The sequence below is a fragment of the Arachis stenosperma genome, chromosome 3, assembly GCF_014773155.1.
Source record: "Arachis stenosperma cultivar V10309 chromosome 3, arast.V10309.gnm1.PFL2, whole genome shotgun sequence".
NCBI lineage: Eukaryota > Viridiplantae > Streptophyta > Magnoliopsida > Fabales > Fabaceae > Arachis > Arachis stenosperma.
Genome location: NC_080379.1, coordinates 85,454,558 through 85,470,800, shown reverse-complemented (window position 1 = coordinate 85,470,800; position 16,243 = coordinate 85,454,558). Strand labels below are relative to the sequence as shown.

At 39.8% G+C, this 16,243-nt stretch overlaps 1 non-coding gene across 1 annotated transcript; it reads right to left on the bottom strand.

Moving 5' to 3' along the window:
• Window positions 1-15,920: 15,920 nt before the first annotated feature.
• Window positions 15,921-16,028, bottom strand: LOC130971006 (small nucleolar RNA R71). Its single transcript, XR_009082246.1, has one exon. It is a non-coding gene; the product is annotated as a small nucleolar RNA R71 (small nucleolar RNA).
• Window positions 16,029-16,243: the final 215 nt, after the last annotated feature.

The following is a 16,243-nucleotide window of genomic DNA, read 5'->3' as shown; positions in this document are numbered from 1 at the left end:
AGACAGCAGCATGTACTTGGCGTTCAACGCCAAGTTACATCATCTATCTTCGCGCAAAGTATGGACTATTATATATTGCTGGAAAGCCCTGGATGTCTACTTTCCAACGCCGTTGAGGGCGCGCCAATTGGACTCCTGTAGCTCCAGAAAATCAATTTCGAGTGCAGAGAGGTCAGGATCCAACAGCATCAGTAGTCCTTTTTCAGCCTAAGTCAGATTTTTGCTCAGCTTCCTCAATTTCAGCCAGAAAATACCTGAAATCACAGAAAAATACACACACTCATAGTAAAGTCCAGAAATATAATTTTTGCCTAAAAACTAATAATATTTAACTAAAAACTAATTAAAACATGCTAAAATCTACATGAAATTACCCCCAAAAAGCGTATAAAATATCCGCTCATCAGAGCCCAATCCAACTACACTACTACCGAAAAGGAACTCTTAGCTATTGTTTTTGCTTTGGACAAGTTCTGAGCCTATCTTCTTGGTTCCAAGGTAGTAGTGTACTCAGATCACGCGGCATTAAAGTACTTGTTGGCCAAAAAGGAATCAAAATCGAGATTAATTCGATGGGTGCTTTTGTTACAAGAATTTGATTTAGAGATAAAGGATAGGAGTGGTTCCCAAAACTTAGTGGTGGACCATTTAAGTCGCCTCGAACATACAAAAGGCGACACCACTCCTATCAATGATTCTTCCCTCTAGATGGCTTGCACTCAATCTCGGAAGTAGTTCCTTAGTATGCTCCAATAGCAAACTACTTGGTTTCACGCACCCTCCCTCCCAACCTCAACAAACATCAAAAGGATAAGCTGAAAAGCGAATCCAAATATTATGTTTGGGATGATCCCTATTTGTGGAGATGTGGAGCGGACCAAATAGTGCGACGGTGCATACCTCAAACCGAATTCCAAGCAATCTTGGACGCTTGCCATTCTTCCGAAGGAAGTGGCCATTACGGCCCTCAAAGAACGGCAAGAAAAGTCCTTGATTGTGGATTTTGGTGGCCAACCCTTCTCAAAGACTCTTCCCTCTATTGCAAATCTTGTCCCCAATGCATTCAGTTTGGAAATATTTCTAAGAAGGACAAAATTCCCCAACAAAATATGCTTTTTTGTGAAATCTTTGATGTATGGGGAATCGACTTCATGGGACCATTTCCAAATTCCAATGGCTTTCTCTACATTTTGTTAGCCGTCGATTATGTGTCAAAATGGGTGGAGGCAATCCCCACCCGGACGGATGATGCTCATGTTATTTTTTCTTTTGTGAGGAACAATATCATTTGTCGCTTTGGCTCCCCAAGAGCAATCATAAGTGACCAAGGATCCCATTTTTGCAACAAAAAAATGGACGGCCTCATGAGAAAGTATGGCATCACACACAAAATTGCCACGGCCTACCACCCCCAAATAAATGGCCAAGCTGAGGTTTCTAACCGGGAAATTAAACATGTGTTAGAAAGAATTATGAAGCCGAATAGGAAGGATTGGAGCGCTAAGCTCTCCGATGCACTTTGGGAATATCGAACGGCTTACAAAACACCGATTGGCATGAGCTCTTTTAGGCTAGTATATGGTAAGGCATGCCATTTGCCGGTAGAGATTGAACACAAAGCTTATTGGGCCGTAAAGGAATGCAATCTGAATTTGGGTGGAGCTGGAGTTGAGAGAAAGCTTCAATTGGCAGAATTAGAATGCTTGAGATTAGAAGCCTATGACAATTCTAGACTCTACAAGGAGAAGATGAAAGCCATCCATGACAAGAACATAAAGAGAAGGGAATTTGGACCGGGTGACCTAGTCCTCCTCTACAATTCAAGGTTGAGATTGTTACCCGGAAAGCTTAGATCAAGATGGGATGGACCTTACCAAGTAGAGAAGGTAGAACCTTACGGGGTCTACCACTTGTGCCACCCATCAAATCCGGACATTTTCAAGGTAAATGGGCACCGTCTCAAATTGTACCATGGTGAGCAAAGAAAGAACTCCAAGGAATTTGAAGTGTTCCTCTTGAAGGATGCACCTCTTGAACAAGAACATTGAGCTAGTGGAAGTCCAACTTAAGGACGGTAAATAAAAGTGCTAGGTGGGAGACACCCCACCATGGTAAGATCTACCATTTGTATATAGCCATCGAATTCTTCTTTTATTGATGCTTGCTCAATACTTGACTGAGTAGTTTGATTTTCTAGGTCTTTGATGAAGTTGTAGCTAGGTTTGACTTCATGTTTTGTTTCATTTGTTGAGTTCATTTGGTAGTCTAATATGTTGAATAAGGCTTTTAAGGTGTTTGAGTAGCTGTTTGGAGGTTTGGAATGCTTGGATTGGTGCAAGAACATGAAAACTTTTGAAAAATAAAGCACCAACCCGCGCGTGCGCGCACCTGGCGCGTACGCGCACCTCAAGCATTTTCGACCATCCACGCGAGCGCGCCATGTGCGCGGACGCGTGGATTGCAAAAAAATTACCCCTCCATATATTGACCCGAGAGTTGCGCCTACACTGCGCCAGCACCATGCCTGAGGCATAGACGAACCACGCGTGCACGCACATGGCGCGTACGCACCCTTTTTTGCAATTCGCGGATCGACGCGCTAGCGCACCTTGCGCGCACGCGCCGATCGCCCCTTTGCACTCATGGTACACCTTCCAGAGAGTTAGGCCACTCTCGCGCCTGTACTGAGCCCCCAGCACACCACCACTGTCGCGTACGCACACCAGGCGCCTGCGCGTCAGTGCGCTCGAGTCACAATGGACGCGCCCGCGCCCATGCCGCACCCGCGTCCCCAGTCCTACAGCAACCTCTGGGTCACTTTCCCGAGAGTTAAGCAAAGCCCAGGCCCATCTCATGCCTGAGGCATAAGATCACTGCCGCGTGCGCGCACCGATACCCCTGCAGCCAACTTCTGGTACTCATTCCAGAGAGTTGCGCCACCTCTGGGCCAACCTTGTGCCACTGGCACAAGCACATGGACGCATGCACGCATTGTGCGCGGGCGCGCCACCACCCCATCCTTCTTTCCTGCGCGGGCACGCACTGTGCGCGCACGCGTGGATGTGCGACGTGAATTTAACAGGGCGGGCACACTTACCCCCCCTCATTCCCTTTCTTTCTTCTACCATCCACTACCATTTCTCTTTCCAACCCCTCTCCACACCACTCCACCCACCTCCCGCTATCATCTTTGGCGACCACCCACCTCCGGTGGCCCCTACATTTTTCCCTCCATTCTCCATCATCTCTAAACCCTCATTCCATTCTACAACTTCTTCTCACTTATTCCTCCATCCCTTTCCATCTCTTTCAAGGTACTATAATATGCTTCCCTCTTGCTCTACTTCTCTCCTTTCTTACTTAGTTAGTTGATTTCATTCTCTTTTAGGTAGTCTTCATCTTTTCCTTCTTTCTTCTTTTGAGCCCCTCATTTTTTTGGGTGTCTTTGCTTCTTTTCCTTAGCTCTTCGTGGGTGTTTTGGTTATAACTTCTTTTGTATTGGTGGATGGAAATGTTTTGCATGATTTTATTACAACCATAGTGTATTATAGTGATTAATATTGGTTCGTGGAATGTTACATTGCCCTCTTTCCACTTATTTGCATACTACAAAAAAGATGCACGCCAAGTGTTTGAGGAAAAGCATACATGATTCTTGAGCTCATTGTGACTCATTGCTTCTTCACTATGTGCTTTTCCCCAATACCTTAGTCACTCTTAGGTGCATCTTCACACTCTACATTCTACCCACTCACCTTATCATAATTTGCTTTCCACTCTTGGTATTCGCAGGTGTATGCTTCTCATGCCACTTACTTGCATGCATAAACCACCCCTATACCACATGCCAGTGATTTGCCTTTCTTACCAAATGTTATCTTAGTTACATGTTATAGCTGTCATGTAATGAGGACACCCACAATCTTATGGCACAATTTTTTTCACTTGCATGATCCCCATTTAATTGCTTTTCTTTGAGTTTGATGTTACCTCCCTTTTTACTATCATAGGATGGTCATCAAAAAGAACAAAGGAAAAGCCCCGAAGAAGCCAACCACCAACAGAGCGCGCCAAGAACCAACGGCCAAGCCCCTCCTAAAGAAATCTAAGGGCCCCGTTGATGCTTTAGAGAATGACAACCCTCCAAAGGATTCAAACAAGTTCCTTAACCGCTACTGCGAGCTTGTCTACAACAGAATGATTGAGCGAAATTATCATCCGGAGCCCCTTCTAGTCCTACCGGCCCACCTCACTCCGATAGTGATGCCCTACATTGACCGGAGGCAATGGAGATTCCTCTTGAGGCAACCAAAGGAGGTCAATTTATCATGGGTGGTGGAGTTTTACTCCAACTACCACTCACCCCTTCTCACATCAATCTTTGTGCGTCGAAAACAAGTATCAGTCACAGTGGAAGCAATCCAAGCAGTACTCAAGATTGGGTCATTAGCGGATGGATATGACGCCTATCAAGAAGTTCTGTCGGCATGCAACAACCGTGAGTTCGATTGGAGCGCGGTCCTCCGCGTAATAGCTTTGCCCGAAGCATGTTGGATTCGGGGGACCATAAAGCAAAGACTAAAGGGTTTAGATGCACGTTTCCTCACCCAAGAAGCCGCGGCATGGGCCCAAATCCTAGCTCACTACGTGCTCCCGAGCACCCATGGGTCATCCATTACCGCCGAGCTTGCCTTATTGGTATGGTGCATCTTAACCGAGAAACCGGTCGACATTCCGCATGCCATTCGCCAATCCATGGGGCGCATTCATGCTAAGGGAAACTTATCCTTCCCCGCTATGGTGACCGAATTAGTAGCGGCAGCCGGTGTCCACCGCAAGGCTAAGGATAGGAGAACCTCAATCCCGGTCGAGGGCGATGTTATTCCGACCAAGAGGTGCCTCAAGCCTCCGGAAGTTACCAAGGACCTTGGAATGACCACCGCAACTCGCAACACCACTACTTCATCTGCACCCCGAAAATCCGCCACCCAACGCCTTGAAGACCTTCACAAGAAGTTGGACCGTTATGAGAGGTGTAACCAGCGCCGATATGCTCACGTGAAGAAGCTTCTAAGCATTGTCACCCCACCTATGGAGGAGCCGGATATCTCCACCTCTACCGCAACTTCAAGCGGAAATAGCGATGACAAAGGAGATGAAGGACACTCGGGACTCGACCACCCATTGCGCATCACCTATAGCACGGAGGACCGTGCTAAGTTTTAAGTGTGGGGAGGTCAGCCGACCGATCTCCGTAGGTAACACCCGAATAAATTTTTTTTGAACTCCTTTGTAGTTAGGATAGATTGCATGATTAGGTTTTCTTCGACACCATTTGCATGATAAATTTACTTGGTTGGAACAATGAACTCTCTCTTAGGAAACTAATACTTTAGGGCAAAAACCAAGATTTTGGGGCAACCTTGACATTGCCAATTTTGAAAATTTTGATGCTAAACTTGTTTGAAGATTGTACTTTGGAACATGGATTTTGAGTTAAGAACAAAAGCTAGTGAGCTTTGAGCATTGTTGTGTGGCTACATCGTATAGTCACTTATTTTCCTTCTTGTGTGCAATTGCTCCCTCTCTGTGAGTGTGATCCTTGCTTTGTTGGAGTCTATATGTCCATTATTCCTCGTATTCATGCATTTATATGATTGAGGCCATCAATTCATTAGCTCACTTATCCAAATAGCCTTACCCTTTATCTTCCATTGTTAGCAAATTTGAGCCTACGCTTAACCCACTTGTTCTTTAAATTAGCACATTACAAGCCTAAGGCGGAAAACAATAAATGTCCTTCTTTGGATCCTTGATTAGCTTAGGCTAGTGTGTGTGAGCATCATTCAAGAGTGGAAAAACTTAGGACATCGGAAAAAAAGGGGTAGTTTTGTATTGTTATTACAAATATTGGGAATTGGGTACATACTCATGTATTGATCAAATGTAAAACCTTATGCATTGATGCTCTTGCATATAAAAAAAAAGAAAAAAATAACATAATATAAAATATGGAAAAAAATATATAGAAAAAAAAGAAAGAAAAAGAAGAAAAAAAAAAGAAAGAAGTAAAAAGGGTATAAAATGCCCAAAGCAAAGTGTAGCTCAATAAATTCAATGCATAAGTGTTGTGAAATGAAAAGGGGTACATGAGTATATGAAAAAGTGAAGAATGGGTAGTTAGGTTAGCTTTGAAATTGTATAGGATGTCATAAGTTAGGTGGGAAGCTTAAGCTTATCAAGGATTCAAATTTCAAGCTCACTTAACCAAATATGCATCCTACCTTGACCCTAGCCCCATTACAACATGAAGAAAAGATCTCATAATACTTGTATACATGCATGGAATAAATGTTGATTGTTAGATGGAAAACAAATCTTGGAAAGCATGATTAGGAGGTAATTGAGAGAATCAACCCTAAACACTTGAGCGAATAGAGTGTAAACACTTCCGATGAGGGTTCAAAGGTTCTAATTCTTGTTCCCGACTCTCACGAGCGTTCTTCATGCAAGTTGCGTATATTTCACTTTGGTGATTAAAATTTGGTAAGTATCATGCATTGCCCACTATCTTGCCCTATATGCTTGGATGTATCTTAGGAAGATTGATTTGCTCCTAACCAAGTAGATAGTAGCACTAGTCATAGTTACATTCATGTAAGTAGATTGTATCTCATGAGTCTTATACCTTTATGATCATTTGGTCTTTTGCATTTCTCTAAGCATAAGGACATGCTAGAATCTAAGTGTGGGGAGGTTGATAAACCCCACTTTTAGGGTTTATTTGTATCGATTTCAGGGGTTTTATCAATGATTCCACATGCTTTTCATATGAAAATACATGACTTTATGTTCCTTTCCTAATTTTTGCCTCATGGATGAAAACATGCTTATTTTGCACTAAAATAGATACATTTCTAATCTTCTCTTGGTGCCATTCGATGTCGTGACCTGTGTGTTAAGTGGTTTCAGAATATAGGGCAGGGATGACCCAGAAGAGAGAAGGAGAGTGGGTGCAAAGGAAAGGAGCATGAGAAATGGAGCTTTGGAAACTTCAGCAAGGGCACGTGTGCGTACTTGGCGCGTCCGCGTGGATTGCGCAGCCATAAGCCAAAGCCAGGAGCCAAGCGACGAGCCGACACGTGTAGCAGCTAAGCCATGACCCCCATGGGCGCGTCCGCGTACGTCATGCTTCCGCGCAAATTGCAAGAACCCCCAGTGGCACGCACACGTACTCTGCGCGTGCGCGCCGATGCTCGAATATGATTTTTTTTAAGGGTCACGTGACCTGGGCGTGGAGACAGTTGGAGATCCCATTTTGGGGAAGTGCCTTGCCGGGAAAAGCTTAAAAAGACCAGGGGTTGACGGGTTAAGGGACTTTTTGCTCATTTTTCATTGTTCTAGATATTTTCCTAGTGGTAGTTACACTCTTGGGTAGAGAGAAATTCCAACCTCTCATTAGGGTTCATCTTCTTCAATTTCTCAATTCTCAATCAATTCTTGGTGAGATCTATTGCAACTCTCAATTTACTTTGTCCATGTTATAGATCTTCTTCTCTAATCTCAATTAGTGCTTGTAATTGTTCAATTCTCATAGATCCTAGATTCAACTTTGTAGTTTTTGGATTCTATCAATTCCTTGAAAAGCTCATTTCTATTGTTGTTCTTTGTTGATTGTTGTTAATTTCTTGTGTTGAAGTACTTTTAATTCTAATTTCTTCTCATTCTTACTATGTTTTTCATCCTTGCTCATCAATTGTTTGATAAAATGCCAACACTAGTTCTGGAGTAAAAGTTTCTTACTTGGCATAGGGTTTGGATCATTAGAAAAAGTTGAATAGTTTATGTCAATTGTTGATTGGAAATTAGGAATTGCTAATTGACTTGGAGTGCACTAAAGCTAGATTTCCCTAGGGTAAAACTAGGACTTGTGACTCAAGTTAGTTACTCTCATTTGACTTTCCTCTATACCTAGGGGTTAACTAAGTGAAGCAAGGCTTAATTGTTATCATCATTGAAGGAAACTATAATGATAGAATTTCTAATGCCAACCCTAGGCCAAGTCTTCTAATATTGATTGTTTGTCATCCACTTTTGCTAAACTCCAAAAGAATCATAACAAGGCTTCCTAATCAATAATATGCATTCTCTAGCAATTCCAAGGGAGGACGACTCGGGAAACTAGTACTCTCGGTTATAGATTGTAGGATTGTTTGATGCAAAGTTTGAATGTCGATTAGACTATACTCACGATTACATCCATTATTGAATTCTATATCGGCATGCTAAATTTCGTTTATCAGTGAGCCTCAGATTCCTTTGGTTCCCCATTAGGGAACTTCTTAGTGGTCAGTGGACGTCCATTGAGGTCTTCTTCACTGGAAATCACTGCCTCTTCCTCCTCTATAGGTTCGGCTATTTTGGTTATATTGATGGCCTTGCACTCTCTCTTTGGATTCTCTTCTATATTGCTTGGGAGAGTACTAGGAGGATTTTCAGTAACTCTTTTACTCAGCTGACCCACTTGTGCCTCCAAATTTCTGATGGAGGACCTTGTTTCAGTCATAAAACTGAGAGTGGCCTTAGATAGATCAGAGATTATGGTTGCTAAGCCAGAGAGGCTCTGCTCAGAATTCTCTGTCTATTGCTAAGAAGATGATAGAAAAGGTTTGCTATTGCCAAACCTATTTCTCCCACTATTATTGTTATTGAAGCCTTGTTGAGGCTTCTGTTGATCCTTCCATGAGAAATTTAGATGATTTCTCCATGAAGGATTATAGGTGTTTCCATAGGATTCTTCCATGTAATTCACCTCTTCCATTGCAGGATTCTCAGGGTCATAAGCTTCTCCTTCAGAGGAGGCTTCTTTAGTACTGCTGGATGCAGCTTGTAATCCAGTCAGATTCTGAGAAATCATATTGATTTGTTGAGTCAATATTTTGTTCTGAGCCAATATGGCATTCAAAGTATCAATCTCAAGAACTCCTTTCTTTTGAGTCATCCCATTACTCACATGATTTCTTTTAGAAGTGTACATGAATTGATTATTTGCAACTACCTCAATGAGTTCTTAAGCTTCTGCAGGGGTTCTCTTCAGATGAAGAGATCCACCAGAAGAGTGGTCCAATAACATCTTGGACAATTCAGACAGACCATCATAGAATATATCTAAGATGCTCCATTCTGAAAGCATGTCAGAAGGATACCTTCTGATCAATTGCTTGTATCTTTCTCAAGCTTCATAGAGGGATTCACCTTCTTTCTATCTGAAGGTTTGGACATCCACTCTAAGCTTGCTCAACTTTTGAGGTGGAAAGAATTTGGCCAAGAAAGTAGTGACCAACTTATCCCAAGAGTTCAGGCTTTCTCTAGGTTGTGAGTCCAACCATATCCTAGCTCTGTCTCTTACAGGAAATTGGAAAAACATAAATCTGTAAATCTCGGGATCAACTCCATTGGTCTTAACAGTATCACAGATCTGTAAGAATTCAGCTAAGAACTGATGAGGATCTTCCGATGGAAGTCCATGAAACTTGCAATTCTGCTGCATTAGAGAAACTAATTGAGGCTTAAGCTTAAAGTTGTTTGCTCCAATGGCAGGAATTGAGATGCTTCTTCCATAGAAGTTGGAAGTTGGTGCAGTATAGTCACCAAGAATCTTCCTTACATCTCTAGCATTGTTGTTGGGTTCGGCTGCCATGTCTGCTTCTTTTTAGAAATTTTCTGTAAGGTCCTCTCCAGAGTGTTGTGCTTTAGCTTCTCTTAGCTTCCTCTTCAGAGTCCTTTCTGGTTCAGGATCAGCTTCAACAAGAATGTCCTTATCCTTGTTCCTATTCATATGAAAAAGAAGACAACAAAGGGAGTATTGGAATCCTCTATGTCACAGTATAGAGATTCCTTTATGTGAGTATAAGAATAGAAGAATAGAAAAATGAGAAGAGAGAGGAGATGAGTAATTCGAACAGAGAGAAGAGAGAGGGGTTCGAATTATGAGTAGAAAAGAAGTGTTAGCAATTAAATAAAATAAATAGAAAGAGATGAGAGAGAGTATTTGAATTTTAAGGAGAAGGAAAAGAAAAATATTTTTATTTTTATTTAATTAATTAAGTTAGTTTAAAAATTTTGAAAAAGAAATACAAGAAAATTAAAAACTAAAACAATTAGTTAATTAAAAAGATTTTTGAAAAAGTGGTTAGTGATTTTCGAAAATTAGAAGTGGAAAAGTAGTTAAGTGGTTTTGAAAAAGATAAGAAATAGTAAACTTTTTAAAATTAAAATAAACAAGTCAAGTAGCTAGTTGAAAAAGGTTTGAAAATAAATTTTGAAAAGATAAGAAGTTAGAAAAAGATTTTGAAATTAAAATTAAAAAGATATGATTGAAATTTATTTTGAAAAAGAATTGAAAAAGAAATTAAAAAGATTTGATTTTTAAAATTAAAGTTGATGACTTGATTAACAAGAAACTAAAAGATATGATTTTAGAATTCAAAGATTGAACCTTTCTTAACAAGAAAGTAACAAACTTGAAATTTTTGGATCAAAACATTAATTGTTAGCAAGGATTTTCGAAAATATGAAATAAAATTAAGAAAAATATTTTGAAAAATTAGTTTTAAAATTTTTGAAAATATTAAAAGAAAAATGAAAAAGATTTTGAAAAATTTTAAGAATGAAATTCGAAAATCATAAAAAATGAAAAAGAATTGATTTTGAAAAATATTTGAAAAGAGAAAGTTTTTAAATTGAAATTTTGACTTAACTAACAAGAAACAACCAAATTTTAAAATTTTTTGACCAAGTCAACTCAAAATGTCAAAAATTATGAGAGGAATAAGGAAAAGATATTTTTTTTACTTTTAAATTTTTAATGAGGAGAGAGAAAAACAAAAAATGGAACAAAACATAAAAATTTAAGATCAAAACAAATAATGCATGCAAGAACACCTTGAATGTCAAGATGAACACCAAGAACACCTTGAAGATCATGATGAACATCAAGAACATATTTTTGAAAATTTTTAAGACAAGAAAGACATGCAAGACACCAAACTTAAGAACTTTTGTACTAGGGACACTAACAATTCAAAAATGCACCAGAAAACAAGAAAAGACAAAAAACAAGAAAAATTAAAGATCAAACAAGGAAAATCATCAAGAACAACACAATGCATGAATTTTCGAAAATCTAAGAAAAATTAAAAACATGCAGTTGACACCAAACTTAAATTTTGACACTAGACTCAAACAAGAAACACAAAATTTTTTTGGTTTTATGATTTTATTAAATTTTTTTTTATAAAAAAAATTTTGAAAAGAAGATAAAGGTTGAAACAAGAAAGAAGGTTACCTAATCTAAGCAACAAGATGAACTGTTAGTTGTCCAAACTCGAACAATCCCCGACAACGGCACCAAAAACTTGGTGCACGGAATTGTGATCACACTTTTCACAACTCCGGTACAACAAACCAGCAAGTGCACTGCGTCGTCCATGTAATAAAACCTTACGTGAGTAAAGGTCGATCCCACAGAGATTGCCGGCTTGAAGCAAGCTATGGTCATCTTGTAAATCTTAGTCAGGCAGATTCAATTGGTTATAAGTTTTGATAATTGAAAGATAAATAAAACGCAAATTAAAATAAAGATACTTTTGTAATTCATTGGTGAGAATTTCAGATAAGCGTTTGGAGATGTTTTGTTGCTTCTGAACCTCTGCTTTCCTATTGTCTTCATCCAATCATGCGTGCTCCCTTCCATGGCAAGCTGTATGTTGGTGGATCATCGTTGTCAATGGCTGCCATCCATCCTCTTAGCCAAAATGGCCTAGCTACGGTTTTTGTACAGCTAATCAACGGTCAGATTTCTCGTCTCGGAAGAAAAATATCAGGTACAGCTACCGCGCGGCTAAACATCTGTCGGTTCTCACTTGTGTCGGAATAGAATCTCTCTATCCTTTTGCACACTATCACTGCGCCCAACATTCAAGAGTTTGAAGCTCGTCACAGTCATCCCGTCCCAGATCCTACTCGAAATACCACAGACAAGGTTTAGACTTTTCGGATCTCAGTAATGCTGCCAATTGGTTCTAGCCTATACCACGAAGGTTCTAATCTCATGGATTCGAATGCTCTGTTGTCAGGAGAGGCAAGTCAAATCCGGGGATCAGAGACCCAAGAGACTATACTCCGGCTGTCGTCCAATGACTACGTTGAACATCATGTAGACCGCTTGTGGTTGTCAGGCACGCGGATCTTGGCTAAGCGAGTGATGAGCGGATAATTTGTTCGCTTTTTGGCATTATTTTTAGTATGTTTTTAGTATATTTAGTTGAGTTTTTAGTATATTTTTATTATTTTTTAGTTAAAATTTACTTTTCTGGACTTTACTATGAGTTTGTGTGTTTTTCTGTGATTTCAGGTATTTTCTGGCTGAAATTGAGGGACCTGAGCAAAAATCTGATTCAGAGACTGAAAAGGACTGCAGATGCTGTTGGATTCTGACCTCCCTGCACTCGAAGTGGATTTTCTGGAGCTACAAAAGCCCAATTGGCGCGCTCTCAACGGCGTTGGAAAGTAGACATCCTGGGATTTCCAGTAATATATGATAGTCCATACTTTGCCCAAGATTTGATGGCCCAAACCGGCGTTCAAAGTCACCCTCAGAATTCCCAGCGTTAAACGCCGGAACTGGCACCAAAATGGGAGTTAAACGCCCAAACTGGCATAAAAGCTGGCGTTTAACTCGAAGAAGAGTCTCTACACGAAAAATGCTTCATTGCTCAGCCCAAGCACACACCAAGTGGGCCCAGAAGTGGATTTTTATGTCATTTACTCATCTTTGTAATTCTTAAGCTACTAGTTCCCTATAAGTAGGACCTTTTACTATTGTATTTTCATCTTGGTTCTTCTGGTTCCCTCTCTGGGGCCGAAACCAATGATCACTTTTGTTCTTATGTACTTTTAACGGTGGAGTTTCTACACACCATAGATTAAGGTGTGGAGCTCTGCTGTACCTCGAGTATTAATGCAATTACTATTGTTCTTCTATTCAATTCCGCTTGTTCTTGTTCCAAGATATCACTTGTTCTTCAACTTGATGAATGTGATGATCCGTGACACTCATCATCATTCTCACCTATGAACGTGTGACTGACAACCACCTCCGTTCTACCTTAGATTGGGTGGATATCTCTTGGATTCTTTAACCGAAATCTTCGTGGTATGGCAAGAACTGATGGCGGCATTCAAGAGAATCCGGAAGGTCTAACCTTGTCTGTGGTATTCTGAGTAGGATTCAATGATTGAATGACTGTGACGTGCTTCAAACTCCTAGCAGGCGGGACGTTAGTGACAGACGCAAAAGAATCACTGGATTCTATTCCGGCCTGACCGAGAACCGACAGATGGATAGCCGTGCCGTGACAGGGTGCGTTGAACATTTCCACTGAAAGGATGGGAGGTAGCCACTGACAACGGTGAAACCCTTGCATTAGCTTGCCATAGAAAGGAGTAAGAAGGATTGGATGAAGACAGTAGGAAAGCAGAGAGACGGAAGGGAAAGCATCTTCATATGCTTATCTGAAGCTCTCACCAATGATATACATAAGTATCTCTATCTTTATCTTTATGTTTCATTCATCATCTATAACCATTTGAGTCTGCCTGACTAAGATTTACAAGGTGACCATAACTTGCTTCATACCAACAATCTCCGTGGGATCGACCCTTACTCGCGTAAGGTTTATTACTTGGACGACCCAGTGCACTTGCTGGTTAGTTGTGCGAAGTTGTAGTGATCACAATTTCGTGCACCAAGTTTTTGGCGCCGTTGCCGGGGATTGTTTCGTGTATGGACAACTGACGGTTCATCTTGTTGCTTAGATTAGGTATTTATTTTTTTCAGAGTTCTTAAGAATGAATTCTAGTGTTTCAAGGTGATGTTCTTATCATCACCAAAGCTGATTGATCCTCATCAATTTAGCTCTTGAATGCAATGTCCTGCTGAAGCTTGGCTAGCTATGTCTAATTCCTTTAGACTAAAGCTTTAGACTAACATTGCATGATTCCTGGAATTCTCATTAAGAATTTTGATATCTTTATTTCCTTTTCCACTTAAATTTTCGAAAAATCCAAAAAAATTACAAAATCATAAAAACCAAAAATATTGTATGTTTCTTGTTTGAGTCTAGAGTCTCATGTTAAGTTTGGTGTCAATTGCATGTTTCTGTTCTTCTTGCATTCATTCATGTGTCTTAAGTGATCTTCAAGATATTCTTGATGATTTCCTTGTTTTGATCTTTAAATTCTATTGACTTGAGTGTTTTGTTGTTCCTCATATGCATTCTCATTTTGTTAGTGTCGGTAGTATACAAACTGCTAAGTTTGGTGTCTTGCATGCATTGTTATTTGATTTTAGTTGCATTTTGATTATTCCTCATTATTAAAAATCCAAAAAATTTTTAATTTGTGTCTTTTCAAGTCAATAATACAAAGAATTGAAGATTCAGAACATACTGCAGAGGAATTATACAGAAAAAGCTGGGCGTTCAAAACGCCCAGTGAGGAAGGCAAACTGGCGTTTAAACGCCAGCTAGGGTGCCTGGCTGGGCGTTTAACGCCCAAAAGGGTAGAGCTTTGGGCGTTAAACGCCAGAATGTGCACCATTCTGGGCGTTTAACGCCAGGATGGCACAAGAGGGAAGATTCTGTTTTCAATGCAAATTTTTTCAAGTTTTCAAAGTTTTTCAAAATCAAATCTTTTTCAAATCATATCTTTTCAATCAAATCTTTTTCAAAATCAATTTCTTTCCTTTTTCAAAGATACTTGCTCACAATTAATGATTTGATTGAACAATTCAAGTATGTTGCCTTTTCTGTTGAGAGAGGTTTAATGTTTGAATCATATCTTTTCTTGTTAGCCAAGTCATTATTTTTTAAAATCAAATCTTTTTAAAATTGTTTTCAAATCATATCATTTCAATCATATCTTTTTAAAAGCATAACTTTTCAATCAAATCTTTTTAATCACATCTTTTTTTTTTAAAAATAGTTTTCAATCATATCTTTTTTATTTCTAATTTCAAAATCTTTTTCAAAAATCACTTGATTTCTTTCCCACTTTTATTTTCGAAAATCAATTAGTGTTTTTCAAAATGTTTTCAAAATCTCTTACTCAAATTTTCGAAAATTACTTCCCTTCTTCTCACATCCTTCTATTTATGGACTAACACTATTCCTTAATGCAAAATTCGAACTCCATATTCTTTGATAAGTTCGAATTTTATACTTCTGCCTTCTATTTTTCTTTTCCTCTGACACCTCAAGGAATCTCTATACTGTGACATAGAGGATTCCATATTTTCTTGTTCTCTTTTCTTTCATATGAGCAGGAACAAAGACAAAGGCATTCTTGTTGAAGCTGACCCTGAACCTGAAAGGACCTTGAAGCGAAAGCTAAGAGAAGCTAAGGCACAACTCTCTGTAGAGGACCTAACAGAAATCTTCAAAGAAGAAGAACCCATGGCAGCCGAAAACAACAACAATGCAAACAATGCAACGAAGGTGCTGGGTGACTTTACTGCACCTACTCCCGACTTCTATGGGAGAAGCATCTCTATCCCTGCCATTGGAGCAAACAACTTTGAGCTTAAGCCTCAATTAGTTTCTCTAATGCAACAGAATTGCAAGTTCCATGGACTTCCATTGGAAGATCCTCATCAGTTTTTAGCTGAATTCTTGCAAATCTATGACACTGTCAAGACTAATGGGGTTGACCCTGAGGTCTACAGACTTATGCTATTCCCTTTTGCTGTAAGAGACAGAGCTAGACTATGGTTGGACTCACAACCTAAAGAAAGCCTGGACTCATGGGAAAAGCTAGTCAATGCCTTCTTGGCAAAGTTCTTTCCACCTCAAAAATTGAGTAAGCTTAGAGTGGAAGTCCAAACCTTCAGACAGAAGGATGGAGAATCCCTCTATGAAGCTTGGGAAAGATACAAACAATTGATCAGAAAGTGTCCCTCTGATATGCTTTCTGAATGGAGCATCATAGGTATTTTCTATGATGGTCTCTCTGAACTATCCAAGATGTCTTTGGATAGCTCTGCTGGAGGATCTCTTCATCTGAAGAAGACGCCTATAGAAGCTCAAGAGCTAATTGAAATGGTTGCAAATAACCAATTCATGTACACTTCTGAAAGGAATCCTGTGAACAATGGGACAAATCAGAAGAAAGGAGTTCCTGAGAT